The sequence below is a fragment of the Brassica napus genome, unplaced genomic scaffold (genome assembly GCF_020379485.1).
Source record: "Brassica napus cultivar Da-Ae unplaced genomic scaffold, Da-Ae ScsIHWf_1060;HRSCAF=1499, whole genome shotgun sequence".
Lineage (NCBI taxonomy): Eukaryota > Viridiplantae > Streptophyta > Magnoliopsida > Brassicales > Brassicaceae > Brassica > Brassica napus.
The window spans coordinates 68,447-90,846 of NW_026014488.1; the positions used below are offsets into that span (position 1 = coordinate 68,447).

Sequence of the window (22,400 nt, forward strand, 5' to 3'; positions counted from 1 at the left end):
AAATTCCGAGGAACAATATAAATTAATAGAAATATATGCACAGGATATTCTTTTTCCTCGAATTAATGAAAATATTCTGAGGAAATTCCGACGGATATTTAAGTGGCCGTCGGAATTTCCTCGGAATATTTTCATTTAACCGGGCAAACAAGCCGCCAAATATTTCGCGAAAATTGAAATTGAAAATACTGAGGGAATTCCGACGGAAAATATCCGTCAGACCGAAGGTTTTATAAACTCGAACCGCATCTTCTTCCCCATTTCTCTCTTCTTCCTCTCCGGCGATCTCTCTCTCCTTCCGGCGTTCTCCACCTTCTCTCGCGACGATCTCTCCGGCGAATCCTTTCCATTCCCTTACAAATCATGTAAGGACCCTATCTCACTCTCTTAGGTCCTATTTGTTAGGTTTTTAAGTAGATTTGATGATTTTAGAAGTTTTTTGATAGATTTTTGTTAGGGTGATTGGGTAGGATTGTGATTTGTTGTGTAATAGGTTTAGAATTGTGATTTGGTTGTGTTGAATTGATTTAGAACTTGTTTTACAAATTGTTTATTATTTTTGTATTTACAAAAAGTTTTTTCTATATAAATTCGATTTTACAAAACGTTTTTGTATATAAATTCGATTTTTGGATTTATAAAAGATGATTTCATATTTATAAAAATATTTATATTTATTAAAACTAATTTTGTATTTATAAAACATTTTTTTTATTTATAAACACTATTTTTTTATTTTTGTATTTATAAAAACTATTTTTAAATATACAAAACATTCTTTGTATATAAATTCGATTTTTGGATTTATAAAAGATGATTTCATATTTTAAAATTAATTTTGTATTTATAAAACATTTTTTGATTTATAAACACTATTTTATTATTTTTTGTATTTATAAAAACTATTTTGTATTTATAAAAAGATGATTTCATATCTATAAAAATATTTATATTTATTAAAACTAATTTTGTATTTATAAAGCATTTTTTTGATTTATAAACACTATTTTATTATTTTTTGTATTTATAAAAAGATGATTTCATATTTATAAAAATATTTATATTTATTAAAACTAATTTTGTATTTATAAAACATTTTTTTGATTTATAAACACTATTTTATTATTTTTTGTATTTATAAAAAGATGATTTCATATTTATAAAAATATTTATATTTATTAAAACTAATTTTGTATTTATAAAACATTTTTTTGATTTATAAACACTATTTTATTATTTTTGTATTTATAAAAACTATTTTGTATTTATAAAAAGATGATTTCATATTTATAAAAATATTTATATTTATTAAAACTAATTTTGTATTTATAAAACATTTTTTTGATTTATAAACACTATTTTATTATTTTTTGTATTTATAAAAACTATTTTGTATTTATAAAAAGATGATTTCATATTTATAAAAATATTTATATTTATTAAAACTAATTTTGTATTTATAAAACATTTTTTTTATTTATAAAAACTATTTTATTATTTTTTGTATTTTAAATATGTTTTCTATTTCAATTTTAATTTTATATTTTCGAATTTCAATTTAAAAAAATAAATTTATAATTTTTTTTTTAATTTTGGAAATATTCCGAGGAAGTGTATCCCTCGGAATATTCCGACGACATCTTCCTCGGAATATTCCGAGGAATTTCCGACGAAAAAATTTCTCGGAAAATTCCGAGGAAATTCATTTCCTCGGAATTCCGTCGGAAATTTCCGAGGGATTTCCGAGGAAAGATGAATTTCCGAGGAGTTTTTTCCGAGGACTTTTTTCGTCGGTATGTCGTCGGAATAGCGTTATTCCGACGACATACCGACGATTTTTTCCCTCAGTATGCCGCTGTTTTATTGTAGTGATACCTAACTTGACATTTTATAACTCTAAGACAATTTGCCTCCCAGCCTTTTTAAAAGACAAAAAGCTCAGATAACATTTTAAAATCATTTAAGAGTCAACTATAATACGTACAAATTAGCTTATTCTTTTGGCATGCCCATAACAAGGTTAACTAATGTATACTATATATATCATTGATAACAAGGGATTTATATAAATACTTAATATAAATTGTTGAATTTTCGTCTTATTTTGCATCTAAAAATGTTAAGCTCTTCGAGTGGACGGTACCTAATGTATAAATCAAATAAAAGTTATTTTCACATTTTCTTTTGTTTGGTTTTGTTTCCTAATCGTTTAATCCAGCACAAAACCGAAAACATACAGGCATGAATGGTAACATGCATTTTTGCGTTGACAGAGGTAGATTTCTAACGCATGCGCATTCAATCATTTGATGAATCATACCCATTACAATTATACTTTGAGTTCTAGTTTTGTACTCTGAAGTCTGAACTTACTCATAATGACACTTGCAAGAAAAGATGCAACATATATGTATATATAAAAACTATAGGACTTTTAAGAGATTATGTCTAGTATAATTAGGAAAGTAACTTGATGAATTTATACCAATTTGCTTTGAAATGATGTTTATCAGCATGCAGCTAATTTTTCATGTATGCAATTGATTGTATCTTAAAAAGGTAAAGTTGACTACGATGAAACATTCTTCTAAAGTTACCATTTACAATACACTATAAATTACGGAAAAACACAATAAAATCATGGAATTTAAAATAAATTCAGTTAAGGAAAAGAAAACTTACAGGTACAAGCTGTTGACACGAAGCAGAAGTAAGCTGTCAGACCTGAGAAGTAAGCTGTCAGACTTGAGAATTAAGCCGGAGACTTATAAGGTTTTATAAGGTTTTATAAGGTTTTATAAAGATTTCTATACTGGAGTATTTTATTGAAGAGAAGAAAAAGAGAGAAGAAGACCGTTGAAGATATTTTAAAACAATGAATATTTTATTGTATTGTGTACTGAGCCAACTTGCCTTTAAATACTTGTATTCAGATCTACAATTAAATTAAGGAAACTATTCTCTCATTCTCTCTCTTATATTTTGAAATCTACATCTCTCATACTTTCTCTTTCTCTCGTGTTCTACATGTTCTTCATTCCCGAGAAATAAACTCTCAATAATTCTTTCATTCTAACATGGTATCAGAGCATTAAGCTCCTGAACCTCACAAAAGCTTCCGCAAATTTCTTTCTTTCTCAGATTATCTTCAAAATCTGTTGGATACATCATTTTATCCACTGGTCCAAAAGTCTTTCAAAAGAGAAGAACCTCACCAGAACTCAAGATAGAGGAGTACCCTATTCTCTGGAACTCAAGAAAGCTTCAGCCATATCAGGAAAAGCTTCATCAAAGTCCAGTTTATCTTAAAATCAGTAGGAACAATCTATTGTCCACTGGTTCATATCTCTCCATGAGGGAGAACTCCAACATGGTGTTGTTTCCAGAGTACAAGAAGGCTAAGGAACAACATAAGAAGCGCAATATGCCAAGAAGAAGTGACTTGAATCAAGCCAGGAATGTAATCAAGGAGTTTACGCATCCATCGATACTAGGTCGAACCATGTATTCATCTGTCATTGGTGGTTCAAATGAAGAAGGAACATGGAGAAGTACTGATAGTGCAGCCAACACATATGGTCCAGCAACCATGAGTGACCTACATTCCCTTATCCAAGCTTTTATCTCATCCAAGAAGGCTGGTACACACTCTCTTGACCCTAAACCTATCATTATAGATTCAGGAGCAAGCCATCACTTGATTAGTGATGTCCAGCCTGTCTCAGTGAATGTTCAAATAGAAAATGGTGATAAGATTAAGATAGAAGGGATAGGGAACCTTAGGTTGTTTGATAGGGAATCTACTGCCTTGTATATGCCTCAATTTACATCAAACTTGCTATCCGTGAGAAAGGCTACTGTTGATCTGAGTTGTCAGGTTGTCTTTAGACCAGATGAGGTTGAATTTCAGGACTTAAAAAGACAGGCCAAATGATTGGAAAGGGGCACGTTCACAATGAACTCTATCATCTTCAGAAGATAGAGATGTCTAGACCACCTACTTCTCAGTGTTTGGCTAGTACATACAGCGCGGTTGATAGCACACTATGGCATGCTAGGTTGTGACATCCTCATACAAGAGCCCTAAACTTGATGCTTCCAGGTGTGGTCTTCAAGAATGATGATTATGAAGTTTGCATATTGGGGAAGCATTGTAGAACAGTCTTCCCACAGTCTAGCACCATCTATGAGTCTTCCCACAGTCTAGCACCCTCTATGAAAGATGTTTTGACCTAGTTCACTCTGATGTATAGACTGCTTCATGTGTGTCCAGAGAGAACCACAAATACTTTGTCACTTTCATGAATGAGAAATCCAAATACACTTGGGTGACACTAATTCCGTCTAAGGACAGGGTGTTGGATGCTTTCAAGAATTTCCAGACCCATATTTGCAACCATTTCTATGCCAAGCTGAAAATCCTAAGATCAGATAATGGTGGAGAGTATACAAGTCATGCATTCAAGCAATATCTTGCTCAACATGGGATTACTCACCAGACAAGTTGTCCTTACACTCCTCAACAAAATGGAGTTGCTGAGAGGAAGAACAGACATTTGATGGAGGTAGCAAGATCAATGATGTTCCACACCAATGTTCCAAAAAGATTCTGGAGTGATGTTGTGATGTCTGCTACTTATCTGATCAATAGAACTCCAACTAAAGTCCTCAACGACATGTCTCCTTTTGAGGTCCTAAACAAGACCAAACCATCTTTGGACCACTTGCGTGTGTTTGGATGCCTCTGTTTTGTGATGATACCTGGGGAGCTGAGGAACAAGCTTGATGCTAAAAGCTCAAAAGCTATGTTCATTGGTTACTCTCCAACTCAGAAGGGGTATAAGTGCTATGATCCAGAGTCAAGAAAGGTTCTTGTCTCAAGGGATGTGAAGTTTGTAGAATCTAGAGGCTATTATGATGGAAAGAGTTGGGATGAGCTCAAAGATCTTTCTCAATCAGCCTCAGATAGAGCAAACAACCTTAGGAGAGTAATGGAGAGCCTGAGAATCAGTATGCCTTCTTTACCAAGGGTGGAACTTATCCCTGAAAATGTACCATCTACTGCATCTGATAGTGTTGAGAGCACTCATCCTGATCATGAGGGGGGGCAGTAGAAATGTTGAGCAGTCTACACAAGCTCAACCTGAAGAGAACTCAGTAGCTCATGATCAAGATAAGATGCCATCAGAATCAGATGTTGAGACTCAGGTAGAATCAGATGTTGAGACTCAAGTAGAGGCGCCAAGTGAAGGAAATGAAGCAGAACCTGAGCAGATACAACCTTTGAGAAGGAGTACAGAGATCAGGAAACCCTCACAGTGGATTAACACAAAAGTTTACTTCAATGCTGAAGCTGTAGCTCACCCAATAAGTGCAGTATTCTCCCTTGCTCAATATCCAGAAGATCATCAAGTCTTCATCAGTGAATTGGATCAGGAATACATTCCCAGAACATATGAAGAAGCTATGCAACACAAGGAGTGGAGAGAATCTGTTGGAGATGAGATGGGAGCCATGATCAAGAATGATACATGGTTTGAGACTGAACTTCCAAAAGGAAAGAAGGCAGTGACAAGCCGACTTCTCTACACTATCAAGTATGGAGCCAATGGAAAACCAGAAAGAAAGAAAACAAGACTGGTTGCAAGGGATATACTCAAGTATATGGTGAAGATTATCTAGACACTTTTGCACCAGTGGCCAAGCTTCACACTATAAGGATTCTCTTATCTCTTGCTGTCAACCTTGAGTGGAATTTATGGCAGATGGATGTGAAGAATGCCTTTCTTCAAGGAGAATTGGAGGATGAAGTCTACATGAGACTACCTTCTGGTCTTGAGAACATGGTGAAGCCAAGAAATGTTCTCAGATTAAAGAAGGCAATTTATGGCTTGAAGCAATCTCCAAGGGCTTGGTACCATAAGTTGAACACCACCCTCAATGGAAGAGGCTTTGTAAAGTCAAAAGCTGACCACACCCTCTTCACATTAACTAGTAAGTAATGTATTGTGGTCATCTTAGTCTATGTGGATGTTATTATCATCACTGGTAACAACAAGGAATGTATTCTCTCAACTAAAACATTTCTTAAAAATGCCTTTGATATCAAAGATTTGGGAGAGTTGAAGTATTTTCTTGGGATTGAGATCTGCCGCTCTAAAGAGGGGTTATTCTTATCTCAAATGAAGTACACACTTGATATTTTAAATGAGGCAGGAAAACTTGGGAGTAAAAAAGCCAAGACTTCATTAGAAGAAGGATACAAGGTGCTGAGAGGGGGGGAGTATGAGTCTACACCATTTGGAGATATCAAGAAGTATAGAAGAATGGTGGGCAAGCTCATCTATCTAACCATCACCAGACCAGATGTGTGCTTTGTTATGAATCAAGTGAGTCAACACATGGGAGCTCCTAAGGTGCATCATTGGAATATGGTGGAGAGGATCTTAAGGTACCTAAGAGAAGCTGGCCAAGGAGTACGGATGGCATGTAACAAGAGTACTGAAGTTGTTGGGTATTGTGATGCTGATTAGGCTGGAGACAGAGTTGATAGGAGATCAACTACAGGCTATTGCACCTTCATTGGAGGAAACCTGGTCAAATGGAAGAGCACGAAGCAGAAGGTGGTGTCTTGTTCAAGTGCTGAATCAGAGTATAGAGCAATGAGGAAGCTTACTAGTGAGCTCATTTGGATCAGAAACTTACTAAAGGATTTGAGCATAAAGACAACAACACCAGTCACAATGCACTGTGACAATCAAGCGGCCATACATATAGCATCAAACTCAGTGTTTAATGAGAGGACAAAGCACATTGAAGTTAACTGTCACAAGGTGAGACAAGCTGTGGAACAGAAGATCATTTTACCCTGCTATACTAGAAGTGAAGATCAGTTAGCTGATATCTTCACCAAGGCAGCAAGCACTAAAGTCTGTGAGTTCATTCATCCAAAATTGGGACTCATAGACCTCTCATGTCAATGATATCTCCTTCATGAAGTGTTCTACTCTTTTTCCTTGACTTGGGTTTTCACCCAAAGGGTTTTACCTAGTTGAGGTTTTAATGAGAGAATACTTCATGGCTTTCAAGCTTGACTTGTTCCATATGGTCAAGCTTGAGGGGGAGTGTTGTCATGAAGCAGAAGTAAGCTGCCAGACTTGAGAAGAAAGCTGCCAGACTTGAGAAGTAAGTTGCCAGACTTGAGAATTAAGCTAGAGACTTATAAAGTTTTATAAGGCTTTATAAGGATTACTGTACTGGAGTATTTTATTGAAGAGAATAAGAAGAGATAAGAAGACCGTTGAAGATATTTTAAAACAATGAATATTTTATTGTATTGTGTATTGAGGCAACTTGTGTTTAAATAGTTGTATACAGATCTACAATTAAATTAAGGAAACTATTATCTCCTTCTCTCTCTTATATTTTGAAATCTACATCTCTCTCATACTTTCTCTTTCTCTCATGTTCTTCATGTTCTTCATTCCCGAGAAATAAACTCTCAATAATTGTCTCATTCTAACACAGACATAGTGGCACGTACGGTATATGATCATAAATAAATGTGGAGTGAAAACATTTCTTTATCAATACACATCATTATCCATACCAAGTTCTTCAAAAATGTAGTTTACAAATATTTCTAGGCAGAAAGAGTATAAATTTGAATTATTCATACAAATAACTTTTATTCATTTATATAAAATCTTTGACAAACAAAAAAACAGAAGAAAAAGGCTCACAGCTTCAACAAAATAATTTATAGACGCCGGATATATCACGCTGCATTTTTTCCTGAAAAAGAAATTAGTTAAGAGAGACCTATCGGAAAATTCGTAAATTAAAGTTTAATACGGCATGGATTAATAAGTTTCTTTTATTTTCTTCTTCTTCGGTGTTGTTCAAGTTGCGATAATGATTCCATTAGTCGGGCTTTGGCGTGGCTATATATTTACTAGGAGTATAGCCCCCGCGCAAGCGCGGAACCGAATAAGTTATTGATCATTGTGTAGTTTTGTGTACGAGATTTTGTAGTCTATTTTTTCCACTTTTGTTTTTCCGTGTTGTATATAATGGTGATGAACATAACATTTGAAAATCACACAGTTTGATTAAGTTGATATAAGAATGACCGGCGAATTCATATGCATTATTTTCGTAATGATTTGATCGACCATTAGCTTATTAACGCTTTCATGTTCAAAAGATAAAGTTTATGAAGTTGTTTAGTATTTACTTAGGTAGTTGTTAGTATATAAAACAAATAGTGTAAGGAACAAAATATAAAATTTGAATTCAAAAAATTAAACAATTTATCGAACAATAAATTAAATTATTTTCTTATTTTACCTAAATTAATTTCAAAATATAGAATTGTAACTAACTATTTTTTACAAAAAATTAATAACTCTAGAAAATATTATAAATTATACGGTTGCAAAATTATTTATTTTAGAGTTTTACTCGACTTTGTTAAAAATAGTTTATGGTGGACAAAAAAAATGTCAAAAATAGGTAAAACAAAAAAATACACCACTGACAAATCTTGTATGAGTTAGAACCCGTCGACGTTTCATTAATAATCCAAAATAGAAATAAAATCTCCGAACAGAGAAAACATGCAAGGGAAAAAATATCCAAAGTTTATGATGGAAAACAAAGATAATAGCAGTTTAAAAATGCATAGAAAAGACGTTGACGGGCTGATAGGAATATAATAGATATTTCCAATCACTCACGGCAGCGCTTGCGGTTGTTCTGAGCGTCTGAAATCTCTGGAGGATCTGCTGCATCACATTCCTCATCGACCTTGTCTCCCAAAACAGACGGGCCCGATGATGCTGCCAATCCTACGTCACCTTCATTGCTTGGAAGAATGTTTCTCACTGTGCTCCTGAAATACATGAACGTGATGGCAAGTAAAATTAGACAACCTTGCCATGGTTCTCTATGATGGTATCTTCAGTGATGGTGGAGATAGTGAAGGTGCGGTGATTGCTATTAATGGCTTCCATCAATTTGAGAGCTCTCCATGTTTTGGGCTGGATCTTGGCAAGTAGCTATGAATACATCAAACACTATGTTGCTGGCATGAGATTTGAATCGACCTAGAGAGCCTGCAACAACATAGACGGTGAGGTTCTTGAGTATATTGAGCTCCACCAAGCCAGACACACAGACACACTCATTTTCAACACCTTGTTCTCTATCTCTCTTTTAATTACTGCCAGGTCCCTCGATGCAGTTCATTGCAGCAGGTTTGTTAATGTCGGAGAAGAAGTTATCTGACCAATAAATTTCAAGTTTTTAAGTCTCAAGATGACACTAAGCTAAAATGCATTGTTTTAAAATCAGACCAATAACATACAAAAGGAACTCACCAGAGATTCCGATCACATCCATGTCAGGGGAATCATCGCTGAGGAACTCAATAACATTATGCACACCTTTGATTACCATGTTCATCCCCATTGCACCACACCGGTGTTACAACTGAACCATACATAGCCATTTTTTTCCTGCCAATGTACAGTGACCAGTTTGTAGCCTCGCAAATCTAATTGACATGCATCCACAAAATCATTATTTCATCAGCAAAAGTTTCAATCTTGAGTCGAACCACACCACAAACATAAAAAAATTTACATCTCGGTGGTACCTGTTGAAAATGACAGCCGACGTTTCGAAGTGATCTGGATTCTCCTAGGAAGGCTTAAGTTCCATAGCACGTTGGCACGACAAAAACCGGACAATAGGCGCTCTAGTTGTACCGTCCTTCAGCTCCGCCTAAGACGTACCCAGCCTTGCAGCCTCTATTAGTCCTAGCAACCAAATAACTTTCCGTTATAGCCCATCAGAACAAAGTTTACATCATATTAGTTAATCGGACAACTTCAGAGCGATCAATAAACTTTCACGATCGACCCCCTATCGTAGCGATGGATGGTAGTGATTCACACGAACTGGGATAGAACCGTGGATCTCAGAATTCTGCCCAGAGAAACATACGCTTAAAGTATTAAAACTGATAGCTTGAATATTGATTAAACAAATATGGTATATAGTATTCCATAGAAACTCAAATTTTTAATACCTTTTCCTGGGTACTATGTTCTAGGCGGATAAAGGTGGCGGGGGCAACTACGGATTAAGCAACAACAACAGGCTTACATCTTCGAAGGTTGGCTAAAAGCTGCGACAGTTCAATTTAGGAGTAATTTAATAAGAGATATGGGTCTCAAGGTTTGTTTGAGGAATTATATATACTGAGACGGGTCGTTTCAGAGGTGAAACGGTACCATAACTGGTCGTTGGAGATTTAGAGAGGTGAAGATGAAAAGTTTCAGAATTTTTTTTGATAAGCTAAAAAGGTAACACTTCGGTTTATCGGTGGAGACAAAGTACTATAAAAATCCTAGATACATACAAAAGAGATTTAGCCCAATTATAAGTTTTATTGGGCCAGAATGCGGATTTTACTAAATAGGTTTCGATGATCAAAGTTACACGTGAGTATTGAAACATTACAGTTATGTGTGGGGTCCACTATAAGAAATCCAATGTACAAAGTATCCTTTACTTTAGTGGTATAAATGTTGGTGTTTATATCACAGTAATCCGGGTTCGAGCAACATATTTAACATTTTTTCACACTTTTTAAAAGTGGGGTTCACTTACCTGCTGACGTATCGCATCAGGAGTGCTGAAACTGGCTCTTTATAATGTAGATTATTCACTGCTTCTCTTATGTGGCCAATGTTAACTGTCTCTCATTATTATACTAATCTCTTAACGATCTTATACGTATATTTGAATAGATGGGTTATATCAAAAAAATATAGTAATGTGTCGTGAAGGAACAAAGCTGGTCTCAGCTCTCATTGTCGACCCCACAAGTTGACTGATCGTGTTCTTCATCATGCATGCCTTTGTATTATTTATTTAATTACGGCCTGTTCTCGACGCAAATGATTGTAATTAGTTTAAGAATCTCTTGATTTCTCTTATCATCACGAAATCTTCCTCAAATCATCGAGTAAAATCTCCAACCTATATATAGTTGCTCAAGATCAAAAACTATTATAACAACAAACTAACAAGAAGAATAAGAAGGGAGGAATACAAGTGTTGAAGGTTAGAGAGATGGATGTTTTTGTTGATGGTGAATTGGAGTCTCTCCTGGGGATGTTCAACTTTGATCAGTGTTCATCATCTAAGGAGGAGAAACCGCAAGATGAGATGCTTAGTCTCTCTAGCCTTTACAATGGCCATCTTCGTCACCATCATCAGAACAACGTTTTGTGTCTTCTGACCAACATGCTTTCTTGATTCCTGATATGTTCCCACTTGGCGTGATGCGGGAGGGAATCTTCCGACCATGCTTGATTTTTGGGATCAAAATCACTTCCAAGAAACGGCAACGCTTAAGAGGAAACAACTTCACGTAGAGAATCCACACAACAGTAACTCTAACTGTGACGTCACAAGACAAGTAAGCAGGGGCGGACCCACTTGCGAAGGTGTGGGGTCACTTGACGAAAGGCTCAAGACACTACAAAACCTTGTACCGAATGGGACAAAAGTCGATATAAGCACGATGCTTGAAGAAGCGGTCCATTACGTGAAGTTCTTGCAGCTTCAAATCAAGGTATGCACAATTTTTTTTCGGTTTGTGTTTTCGTTAGAGTCTTTAACATCTATGTATATGTTGTAAGTTTGTACTAACCAAAATGCATATATGTACAAAATGTTGTTGTTGAGCACCGATGAGCTATGGATGTACTCACCATTGGCTTACAGTGGACTTGACATGGGATTCATCACAACCTTTTGTCTCGGCTCATGTGAAGGGCTTGTAATACAAATTATATACAATCTAATTGTAAAGAAACCGATTTAGAACATATGAATCTCTTTCATTGGGCCTTATCAGAGAGAGGTCTACTTTTGTACGCACCATTTTCTCTTCTTGTTCATTCTAATAACTTTTGTTATTCTTTAAACTTATTTTTGTCTTTTTCTTCATTATGGTTCTAATAACTTGTACTTTTTATTAATGTAATCATGTTATTAAAATACAAAAAAGTCATATGGGACTAATAAAATAGTAGCCTTTTCTCGCACAATTTTGTAAACAAAATATATAATTGAACTAACTGTTATATAGATATATGGTTGAATCATTCGGCCGACTTTAGTTTTTTTATGTGAAGATATATAATTGAAGTTTAGCCAAAAAAATTAATGGCTAAGTATGCCAAACGAAAGACGCCATGCCAAAGTCTTTTAATACCAAAATCAAATTGATGAACAAAACAATTCCAATTTGTTTTAGATGTGGAGAAGAACAGTGTCTTACATCAAAAATTGAAAAAGATCTTAAACAATATGTAAGAGAGATATAGTATGATTAGTTACAGCCGTAGATTTATATTTTTGATATAGAATTTATATAGTATGACTTTGTGCTGTAGTTGTAAGATTTTAGTTATGGATTTTTCAAAGAAAGCATGATTGGCCTTTAACATTAAAATAGTAATATTTGAAAATTAGAATAAAATTTAGAAGTTAATAATTTATTGTAGAAATTACAAATTGATTATGATGTAAATTAATATATGTAGTTTTTATTTACACATGTGTGTGAACTTTTTAATTTATATACATATATATATGTAATACATATTTTAATAGTATTTGTAACATTTTTGTGGATTATATATGTAAGAAATATATTATTATATTTATGTTAGTGAAACGTATTACTATAGAAGAAATGAAGCATACATGTTTTACAAAAAGGAGAAAAAAACATTTTTCAAAGCAGTTGAAAAAATGCTCTAAAAAATTAGCTCTCCACAGCAACAAAATAAATAAAAAGGTAGATATGGGTGTAAAATTTAAAAAATTAACCAAAGCTTGATTGCTTTTAATTTAGTGATGTGGAGAGAATTAAAGTTGTCTATAGTACTAACAGCTTTCTCCAATCATCCTCATAAATTAATATATTTATTACCAATTAATTTTAAATTAAACACTCGTCTACAATCTATACAATCAAGTTTTTATTGGGTTATTTGCAAAATTGACTCAAAACATGAAGTCAACCTTAAAATTAGCATATGTTTTTTTAGATTTTTCTTTTGCCTTATTCACCCCACAAGCATATAACTTTAGCACCAATAAACTGAGATAATATAAAAAAAATTTCAAATGATTACATATGGATCCCATACGTGCTCTGCATGTCGGATGTCCAGAGAGTGAGGTCGTCACGGAGTAGCTGCATGATCAAGGTGCTGTCTTTGTATGACTCTTCACCTAGAGTGTCCAACTCCGCTATGGCATCATCAAAATCCTCGATGAGACAACAATACAACAACCAGAGGCGATGTGTTTAGGTGAAGAAAACAATACAATACAGCAGAGGCATGTTCAGATTTTCTGATGATATAACGAGCTAGTTACTATCTGAGGGGTTTCACAGAGACTATGTCCATCCAGAATCCTACTCTCGTTAGAAACCATTCATTTATTTAGTTAAAAATTGCAATTTCTTCACACTTAGAGAGAGAGAAAGTGGAATCATGAGAATTTAGGAAGCTGCAATGAATGTACGCAAAGATAAATTTGAATTTATACCATAGGGAGTAAAATCTCAAAAAAGATTAATCGTTCCAAAAATAGTGATGGTGTAGTGTGAGAAATAAAATATTTTTTTTTTTTTGAATTCAAGAATTTATGGGCCTAAACCCATAATCTCTTTGGGCCAAGGACAAGAGCCGGTTGTTTAATCCCTTCCCTGCAGTTGTTGAGACTCGAATATGGCACGTCTACCCTTTCGAAAGAAGACTTTACTAGTTAAGCTAGGAACTCCGGGTATAAAATGAATTTTATTTGATGTAGATTTTTATTTATATTAAAAACAAATAGAAACAGTTTAAGAAACAAAACAGTTTTATTTTCCATTTTTTTTGCATTTAATATTTTTTAAACGAAATTGTTTTTATTTTCTTTAGAATCTTTTCTATGTAGAAATTATTTTTTTTTTGTTTTTTATAAATTTTCTACATAGCAATTTTGATTTGTTGTGGGAACCGAAATTCACACCGTCGAGTTTTGTTAATCGAAGGAAAGCCAAATTAACCTAGCCTTCTCTGATGGTCCCAGTTATCTGCTGGGCCACGCACAACACAATCAATATGAAAGATTCGAAAGTAATAAATCGTAAAAGAGCGAAAAGAGAACAAAGAGGTCTTATTTTCGAATTCGCGTTTGAGCGTGAACAACAGGTAAGATCCTAGGCCACGAGAGCTGTCGGTATGTTTGCTAGTCTAGCCACCTAAGTTCTAACCTAGTCGAGTCGCAGCTCGGTAGTAAAAAACGGAAAAATTCCTAAATTGCTCTAAGTATTAACTTTTCTCTTAGAATGCCCTCCTCTTCGTCCTATGTCCTCCTTATATACTCCTCCTTACGTCGGTTTACCTCTTCTCGGGCCGGATTTGTCGTGAAACGGGCTTTTCCATATTTCCTTCTTCTTTGTGATTATCTTCGGAAATTTGACATTTATCTCTTCCCGCGGAAGAGATAAACCGTCATACCAGTCATTGGGTTCAAGTCTTTTGGGACCATAGATGGGCCTTTGTCCGCAATTCGGATCCTCTTTGGGCCATATCGAGACTTAAGCGTTTTTATGATTTTACTCGCGAAGTAGCCGTTGGTATAGGCATGGTTCTTCTAACGGAACCCTGTTTCTTCGCATAGCCGAGGCAGTTGGTGTTAAGTTAACCATAACCTGCTCTACTACGAAGAATAGGAAACCATTCAAAAAACATAATCTTCCCAACTTCCCGAATACTTTCGATGATGTTTTTTAGACGGAACATTGGTGTCGTATCCACGGACCCGAAGACTGAGTTACGGAAACTTTGGACGAAGATGCATGGTTATGAGATGGGACCGGGTTCGGAATGGTCCGCAGAGTATTGGCCGCGCTCGCCGGGCGAGCTGACTCGTGTCGCGGCCGAGCTCGCCGGTGAGTCGACCGGCAACACGGCCGTGCTCCCCGGGCGAGCTGGCTCGTGTCGCGGCCGAGCTCGCCGGCGAGTCGACCGGCAACACGGCCGTGCTCGCCGGGCGACCTAGCTCGTGTCGTGGCCGAGCTCGCCGGCGAGTCGACCGGCAACACGGCCGTGCTCGCCGGGCGAGCTGGCTCGTGTCGTGGCCGAGCTCGCCGGCGAGTCGACCGGCAACACGGCCGTGCTTGCCGGGCGAGCTGGCTCGTGTTGCGGCCGAGCTTGCCGGCGAGTTGACCGGCAACACGGCCGTGCTCGCCGGGCGAGCTAGCTTGTGTCGCGGCCGAGCTCGCCGGCGAGTCGACTGGCAACACGGTCGTGCTCGCCGGGTGAGCTGGCTCGTGTCGCGGTCGAGCTCGCCGGGCGATCCGTTTCGGCTATTCGTTTTCTCGGCTTTTGAAGTTTTAACCGAGATTCGGTTTTTCTAAGGACTTTCGGATATCGATTCCGTCATGACCGATTTTGACCCCAATAGTTAGCCCCCCCAGCTAGCTAGGATCCGTGGACCTGGGTTTAGGTCCTACCTTGCGGTATGGTCTGTTCTATGTGGAATTGGACGTAATCGTTTGTCGAAAGATTGAAGGTGAATAGAAAAAATTGTATAAGTAAGGGAAGTAAGTTTTTCAAATTCTTTACTCACTTCTTCCCTTAAGAAAAGATTCCTTCAAGATAGAAATTTTTTCTCCAAGATCTCTCTTTGCTCAAAGAAAAGGTTTCGGAAGGAGGTCGGAGAACAGAGTCGGAGACAGGCTGAGCTCCATTCTCGGGCCCTTGTCCGTGCGGAGAGGAGAGGAAAGAGAGCGATTGTCGCCGAAATGAAGCGGAGGGCTGCTTTGTTTGCCACCGAATTCGAGAGCTTTAAGGATGCTCAAGAATTCGTGGGTATTTTTCGCGAGTGCCGTGGCTCGGTTGCTACCTCTACAAGTCGCAGAACGAGGACTTCTCTTTTCCTGCCGAGGTCGCTGAGATGTCGGGTCTTATGAACGGGTGTGCCCATGCCGAATCCTTGGTTCCTCCGATCGAAGGAAGGGTCCGACAGCTTTGGGATTCCATCGAGGTCTCGGAGGACACGGCGGAAGCGGGAACCGGTGTTGGTGATGAATGTGCCGGAGTCGCGGATGGAGAGGTGGACCAGCCTGCGAGCTCGTTCGGGGTCTCCATGTCCGGGTTCTTCGACTTTGAGCTTTGAGGATTGTTGGGATTATTTCCCTTAGTTTTATTTCGATGTTTGATGTATCTAGGCCGAGTGTGGCCGTATTTGATTTATGTGTGTTATGGCCTTGCGAGGCTATGTGAACTATGTGTTTGAGACCGGCCATTTGGTGGCTTTGGGTCCTAGCCGTTTTTTGCGGCTTCTATATATATGATGAATGATTGACATTCTGTGCGTTTTAGTTTATACTTCTGCCAAGTGTGAGGGAAAGATACGAGTAGTCACTTTGTATCTTAACTCTTAGTTTATCGTCTTGTTGTTTGCTCTTACTGAACGAGGGCGTTCGGAAACGTTTAGGAGTTTCGCGAAGTTTTGTGAGCGTATTATATATAGACGATGAGACATGTTTTTAAGATATCGTATCATGTCTTGAGATGTTAGTGGACCAGTAGGACTGGGTTTAGGGCAAGACCTAGGTTTACTTTCGGCTCTAAGGCTGTGCGATGACGGATCGGCTCTCGTTTTTCCTGTGGGTGATTCTACCTGGTTCTTTCCGATTTAAAGTCCGCGACTTGGCGCCGGCTTATACAACTTGTATGGAACGAACCGAGCACTCTCCAGAGACCGTCTGGAGTGCTGGCCAAAATTTTGGATTTCTTGTATAGCGCGCTATGGTATCCTCGTCGGATGTAAGAGAACCTTTACTTTTATGAAAGGTTAGACTACGAGTTCTTTTTTGAGAACGTTTTGGGTTTGTCCGTCGGGGCCAATCGACAGGCAATTTGTTTTTGTTTTTAGAGTCGCGGACGGACCGTGTGTTTGGATAATTTATCTCGAAAATATTTACGACGTCTCGTTTTTTTCCGAAAGGTATATCCTTTGTAGTGAGAAAGTTACGATCTTCATTTTTAGAGAAGTTGTATTTGTCCTTGCTTGACCATTGATACGTAGTGATTGTTGTTTAAGTTAGTTCCCATCCAAGGACTGCTTGAAAGGTATGCATGTTTGGAGACCCTTGTTTTGGGTGTTTCTCAGGTTAATCTCTGATTGTTGTGGCTTATTGCAAGTGAATCGAGAGACCGAAATAAAATGAGTTTTATTGGAAAAGATTCGAAAATATCAAGTACATGTGTGGATATTCCGAACTTTGTGGGAGTACACGAGTATACGTACCCACTCCCCCCCCCCTTTTTGGAGAGGGGGATAGCTGAACTTGTCAATAGGACAAGCTGCCTACGTACCTCTTTCGAGGATCAAGCCATCTCGTAGTTCTGCTTTGTTGTTGCGGGTGTTCCTACTCGTTGGATAGGGCCGTTTCTGTTACTTCGGCCGTTGAGGCTTTAGTTAAATCGGTGGCCGTTTCGTGAGTCGGGTTTTCCGCTGGTAGGGCGATGGACTCCGGGATCGCATCGCTGTCCGGAGCCGTTGCCTGGGCAAGTGATTACGAATCGCTCTTTGTGGAACCTTTGAGAATACTCTGAGTTTTCTTGACTCGCTCCGGGCTAACCGCAGGGGTGTTCCGAGTTTGTCGTAGCTTATGCTCGGCCAAAAAGCAGAGCCTATATTATTTCTGGCATCCCCAGATTACTGCTGTTCCGTTTGGTGTTGGGAGCTTGATGCTAAGGTGGTAAGTCGATGGTACCGCCTTCATTGCGTTGATCCATGGGGTTCCCATAATAACATTATAGATGGCCGGGTTATCGACTACGGCGAAGTAAACGATTTTCGTGACTTCCCTTGCCATGACCGGAAGTTTGATCGATCTGAGGGTCATTGATGTTGTGCTCGAAAAACCGGTCAGTGGTTTTGGTTCCGGGATGATTTCCCCGAGTTCGATGTTCATTCTCCGGAGAGTGTCGCGGAAAATGACGTTGACCGTGTTGCATGTGTCGACGAGGATTCTTCCCACTTCGAGATCTCGAATCACCAAGTCGATGACAAGCGGGTCGCAATGAGGTTTATCCAGTCCGACGGTTTCCTCCTCCTCGAAAACAATCTTATCGTTTGGACTGTTGTCGGTCAGGGACCGAGTCGTCCAGTTAGAACTTGTTTCCGCCTTTCTTCCGTAGGCCTTGATGGATGAAACAGAGTCGCGGTAGAATTGCGATTCTTCAATGATCATGTTTATCCTCTGGCGGGTACAACTGTCTCCAAGGTCATCCTGCTTTCTTCCGCGTTTCTCGCGAGACTGATTTGCGCATGCGTCCCTCTCGGGAGACTCTTTATCAGTCCAGGGAGGGCAGTCGGAATCCAGGATGAAGTCTTTTATGCTAGTGATCTTCGAGAGGTCGCCAGCGAGGAGTTTTGCGGCTAGCCTTGCGCCGAGTTATCCTTATACTGGTTCCTGGACCAGGTGTTTTCGGAGGTCTTCCCTTGTTCGGAATTGATAGTGTAGTTGTGCTCGCCCTGGATATCTTCTCCCTCGTGGTGGACATACTTGTCGTTTCGAGAGGTTTTCTTTTTTTGTGGGCGTCTTCTGCAGGTTGTACTTCTGGGAGAGGATTTTCATCTCCTCTTCCATTACGATGAAGTCCGTTGCCTTATGAAGAGCATCCTGAATCGTTCTCGGTTTTTCGAGGGATACCCATTGCCGGAATTTCGACCGGTACCAGAGAGTTTTCTTCAGAGCATCGATCGCCACTTTGTCGCTGATCCCGGTTACTTTTGCCATTACTAGCTTGAATCTGTTCATGAACTCGCGAAGTGGCTCGTCTTCTCTTTGAGACAGGCTCCAGAGATCGACGTCTGAGGTTTCTCTGTCCATGAACATGGAATACTGTTTGAGAAAATCTGAAGCAAGCTGGCGGAAACTTTCGATGGAATTTTGTTTTAGGCGAGAAAACCATTCGAGCGCGGCTCCTTTGAGGTTTTCGACGAAGAGGAGGCAGTAGCCAGCGTCTCGTTCGTGTTCCTTGAGTTTGCACCTCCCCATCGCGATCTGGAAAGACTGCAGGTGCGCTTTCGGGTCGGTGGTGCCATCGTAGATGGAAATTTTGATCTTCCCCGGGTCCGAGACGTTGGTCTCAGTAATTCGGGCAGTGAACGGGGTTTTGCGTGCTTCATCGAGAAGTCTGTCGATCTCGGGCGCAGCGCTTGTCGTTTGGTGGATTTGTGATTTCATCGCTTTCACCTCCACTACGGTTTTCGCGATGTACTCGCGGAGATCGTGGATCTCATCAGGATTTCCGGCAGCCTTGCGAGCTTGTCTGTATTGGCCGCGGTGGATCCTGGCCTGCTTCTCGGCCAGCTCCTCCTGTTCTACCCAATAGAGGTTTTCTTCTTCTTCGGTCATGGGTTTTTTGAAGGACGCGTCCTGCCGAGCGGACTGGCTTTGCGTTCTTCTTGGGTGGATGTCAGCACCGTTGTCCGAGTGATCGTACTGGTCGCTTATATCCAGGTCGATGCGCTCGATTTCTTCTCCTTCGTTGCTCCCGGTAGGAGGTGGAAGGTTCTCTGCAGTTGGCTGTGCACTTGGCTGGCCCGTTTCATCAGGGGTTTGGCCTGAGGAAGCCTTGTCCGCGTGTGCAGCTCGATTTCCCGGAGTTTCAAAATCAAGTCTTCTACCGCTGTGGGCTCTTGTGGTTCCGCGCGGGGCTTTGCTCCTGGCCTTCGCCGTTAAGGTTTCCACCTGTTTTGCGAGAGAGGCCACGAGTTTTCCTTATTCGTCCGTCTTTTTCTGAGCGGTGGCGAACATTTCCTTCATCTGGTCTAGTATCGCGGTGTCGGCAGTGATCGTTGATATGTTTCCAGCTGGAGTTTTATCAGCGTTGGCATCGACGGGAGTCCCGTCGTGCGTTTGCGGGTCTTTGTCAGCGTTGGTCGTCATATCGGACTGAGCGTGTGTGGTTGCGAGAGAGATAGATCCGTACCCCCCTCCTTCTAGCGCCAAACTGTGGGAACCGAAATTCACACCGTCGAGTTTTGTTAATCGGAGGAAAGCCAAGTTAACCTAGCCTTCCCTGAAGGTCCCGGTTATCTGCTGGGCCACGCACAACACAATCAATATGAAAGATTCGAAAGTAATAAATCGTAAAAGAGCGAAAAGAGAACAAAGAGGTCTTATTTCCGAATTCACGTATGAGCGTGAACAACAGGTAAGATCCTAGGCCACTAGAGCTGTCGGTATGTTCGCTAGTCTAGCCACCTAAGTTCTAACCTAGTCGAGTCGCAGCTCGGTAGTAAAAAACAGAAAAATGCCTAAATTGCTCTAAGTATTAAGTTTTCTCTTAAAATGCCCTCCTCTTCGTCCTAGGTCCTCCTTATATACTCCTCCTTAGGTCGGTTAACCTCTTCTCGGGCCGGATTTGTCGTGAAATGGGCTTCTACATACTTCCTTCTTCTTTGTGATTATCTTCGGAAATTTGACATTTATCTCTTCCCGTGGATGAGATAAACCGTCATACCAGTCTTTGGGTTCAAGTCTTTTGGGACCATAGATGGGTCGTTGTCCGCAATTCGGACCCTCTTTGGGCCGTATCGAGACTTAAGCGTTTTTACGATTTTACTCGCGAAGTAGCCGTTGGTATAGGCATGGTTCTTCCAACGGAACCCTGTTTCTTCGCATAGCCGAGGCAGTTGGTGTTAAGTTAACCGTAACCTGCTCTACTCCGAAGAATAGGAAATTGTTCGAGAAACATAACCTTTCCAACTTCCTGCATACTTTCGACGATGTTTTTTAGACGGAACATTGGTGTCGTATCCACGGACCCGAAGACTGAGTTACGGAAACTTCGGACGAAGATGCATGGTTATGGGATGGGACCGGGTTCGGAATGGTCCGCGGAGAATTGGCCGCGCTCGCCGGGCGAGCTGGCTCGTGTCGCGGCCGAGCTCGCCGGCGAGTCGACCGGCAACACGGCCGTGCTCGCCGGGCGAGCTGGCTCGTGTAGCGGCCGAGCTCCCCGGGCGATCCGTTTCGGCTAATCGTTTTCTCGGCTTTTGAAGTTTTGACCGTGATTCGGTTTTTCTGAGGACTTTCGGATATCGATTCCGTCGTGAACGATTTTGACCCCAACATTCGTCATGCTACTTATACTTTAGTATATAACGGATAATTGTAATATAGGAGACATAAGTAAGTAAGATATGGTGGAATTTGTTTGTTTTTTTGTTACGATTTGAATTGAAACAACTAATTAATGTGTTTAATTATATATTATTCAGTAAAATATACAGGTGGTCCCCAAGGAAATGGGTTGGACACGGGAACGGCTCTAGACAGAGGTGCTTGTGGTTACTACGCATGTCCCACTTTGGTTGGTTGTCGAGAACACGATGCACGACCCACATAAATTTTCGTTTGCATGAGATCCAGTTGTTCACTAAACAAAGATATCACAACGACTTTTCCAAAAAAGAAAAAAAGAAAAGAACAGACAATCTTGTTGTTTTTAAGAAAGGGAAGAAGATATATCCTTTTCATAAATAAAGATAATAAAATAAGACGGGAATCGTTCATTGCATGTGATCATCCACTTGGGAATTTAATAGACATAGTTATATATTATTATCAAAAACAAAAAGGAAGGAATATATTTTTTTAATAAATACTGTTTCATATTTTAAGTAGTTTTAGAAAAATATTTTTATTTCAAAATGTAAGTAGTTTTCGTATTTTTAGGTAACTTTTATATTTATTGAATACAGTGTGACCAATCAAATTAAATAGACTTATTTTTTATTGGTTAAATTATATCTAACATATTATTATAAAATACTTTTTAAAAACATAAAAAGTTTTTTAATCTTCGTGTTTTTAACCAAAACTAAATGGTGACCAAGGAACGAAAGGTAACACTGAATTCCTTATCATTCCCAAAAAAATTCAGTATTCACAAGGAATAGTTTTTCCTTTTTGTTCCTCTTCATTCTTTTTTTTGTAGAGAAATATAGAACAAAAGCATTCTTTGTTAAATTTGATAAGGAACAAGCATTCCTTTTCATTCCTGCCATTTTATTCCTATACGTTCTTTTCCTATTCGTTCCTCGTGTTCCCGAAAAGGTCACCGGTCATAGCCTTATATTATGAAACGAAAGGAGTATAAAAATAGGTTTAGGTAAGATATCACGCGAAATTTGCGCCATTAATTAGAAACGTAAGCGGCAATTGCGCTTGCGCCCTACCTAATCTGACCCCACCCATGTTCTTTAAATACGTCCCGCATGCGTTCTCA

General features: G+C 39.1%; 1 pseudogene; it reads left to right on the forward strand.

Moving 5' to 3' along the window:
• The first annotated feature begins 8,348 nt into the window (after positions 1–8,348).
• On the forward strand, positions 8,349–14,792 carry LOC125595426 (annotated as a pseudogene).
• The last annotated feature ends 7,608 nt before the right edge of the window (positions 14,793–22,400 follow it).